Genomic DNA, 2,500 nt, shown 5'->3' with positions numbered 1-2,500 from the left:
TTTTGTTGAGGACGGTTTCTAAATTCAAGTTGGAACAGGGGGCACCGACGTGAGTGGTGTTTGTCCCCGAAAAAGCTCTCCCCTTTTCCGTAGCCCCGTTTAAAGTTTTGTTTGGGCTCCTGTTTAGCGGGGATGCGCGTGCGCGTGGCAACCTTGACACGCCCGTGTTCCCCTGGACCAGACCTTTCTAACGCCGCCTGAGTTAAGGTGCTACGACGTCCCTAAGTGGAGATGCCTGTAAATGAACACCTTTTCCCAACTTTGAATGTAAGTTTCCAGTATCATTGAAAATGTGGCCTCAAACGAGCAGTTTTGCCCCCGAACGTGGGATTTGGCTGGGGACGGTTTCTAAATTCAAGTTGGGATGGGGGGAACCGAGGTGAGTGGTGGTTGTCCCCGAAAAAGCCCTCCCCTTTTCCGTAGCCCCGTTTAAAGTTTTGTTTGGGCTCCTGTTCAGCGGGGATGCGCGTGCGCGTGGCAACCTTGACACGCCCGTGTTCCCCTGGACCAGACCTTTCTAACGCCACCCGAGTCAAGGTGCTACGACGTCCCTAAATGGGGATGCCTGTAGATGAGCACATTTTCCCAGCTTTGAATGTAAGTTTCCAGCATCATTGAAAATGTGGCCTCAAACGTGCAGTTTTGCGCCCGAACGTGGGATTTTGTTGAGGACGGTTTCTAAATTCAAGTTAGCATAAGGGGCACACGTGTGAGTTGTTATTTTCCCAGGATTGATGGTTTCCAATTCGGTAGCTCCGTTTAAAGTTTTGTTTTGGCCCCTGTTTAGCGGGGATGCGCGTGCGCGTGGCAAACTTGACACGCCCGTGTTCCCCTGGACCAGACCTTTCCAACGCCACCCGAGTCAAGGTGCTACGACGTCCCTAAGTGGGGATGCCTGTAGATGAGCACATTTTCCCAGCTTTGAATGTAAGTTTCCAGCATCATTGAAAATGTGGCCTCAAACGTGCAGTTTTGCGCCCGAACGTGGGATTTTGTTGAGGACGGTTTCTAAATTCAAGTTAGCATAAGGGGCACACGTGTGAGTTGTTATTTTCCCAGGATTGATGGTTTCCAATTCGGTAGCTCCGTTTAAAGTTTTGTTTTGGCCCCTGTTTAGCGGGGATGCGCGTGCGCGTGGCAAACTTGACACGCCCGTGTTCCCCTGGACCAGACCTTTCCAACGCCACCCGAGTTAAGGTGCTACGACGTCCCTAAGTGGAGATGCCTCTAAATGAAGCCAATTTCTCCTATTTGAATGCACTCTCCCAGCCCAGAGAGGCATGTGCCTTAAAATTCACAGTTATTCACCCGAACGTGGGATTTTGTTGAGGACGGTTTCTAAATTCAAGTTAGAATAAGGGGCACACGTGTGAGTTGTTATTTTCCCAGGATTGATGATTTCCAATTCGGTAGCTCCGTTTAAAGTTTTGTTTCGCTTCCCGTTTTCGTTGCGTAGCTCTGATTTGGCTGGGGATAGTTTTATACACTGCTTTAGAGTAAGACACATACGTGCGAGTTGTTTTCACATTGGAATTGACGATAGCCATTTCGGTGTTGACGTTTAACGTTTTCTTTCGCTTCCCGTTTCCGTTTTATCCAACCGATTTCGCTGGGGACAGTTTTGTTATTTAAGTTGGAGTGAGACGCAGCGACGTGCGTTGAAATTTCCGCCCTATCTGCGACGGTTCACGGTTGTAGCTCCGATTGAAGTTTTCTTTTGCTTCCCGTTTCGCGCACGCGCACGTGCGCGTTATTAGTCCCGGTTTTCCGTGTGCCCCCGGTTAATACCTTTCGAATGAGCCTATTTTGATCAAAATCCGTTGGGCGGAACCGAAAATGAGCTCGAAAAACGGTTTTCCCAGCTTCGCAGTGCATTTCCCAGCTTCTGACTTACAAGCGTAACATTGTCGCGGCCCCCAGTCCACCAGACAGCTACCATAGAGTATATAAGTCATCCTGGGAAAATGAATGGAAGTCAATGGCAGTATGACTTTACAGTGGTTTTGCCCATACTACACATATGGTGTATACACGGACCATGCACCATATGTGTCTCCCGCACACGGGTGAAAATGTATCCGCCTGAGAGGCACTCGGGGCGGGCACCCGATGGGGCATGAGACCCCCCCACCCCTGGTGGTCAAAAAAAAGTTAAAGTTTTTTTTTCCTTTCCTCCAGGCGCCTACTTGGCTCTGGGGCGCCCCAGAATCATGCCCCCCGACCCCGGCACTACCCGGGGGGCCGATGGGGGCCCTTTTTTTGAAATTTTTTTTTTCTCCATATTTGAAGCCCCGGCACAGGCTAGACCCATACCCCGACCCCGGGCACCCGCGAGCGGCCGGTAGGTGGCGTGTTTTGGGTCATTTTTTTTTTCTTGGCCGTTTTGAAGCCCCAGCGAGCCCCTGAGCCATACCCCGACCACGGCACTTCCCGGGCGGCCCCCCGTATACCGAAACGGCCGGTTGGGGGCGCTTTTTTTGAATTTTTTTTTTTTTCCCAT

The sequence above is a fragment of the Osmerus mordax genome (genome assembly GCF_038355195.1).
Source record: "Osmerus mordax isolate fOsmMor3 chromosome 7 unlocalized genomic scaffold, fOsmMor3.pri SUPER_7_unloc_1_9, whole genome shotgun sequence".
Classification (NCBI taxonomy): domain Eukaryota; kingdom Metazoa; phylum Chordata; class Actinopteri; order Osmeriformes; family Osmeridae; genus Osmerus; species Osmerus mordax.
Note: the sequence above shows the minus strand (reverse complement) of the source record.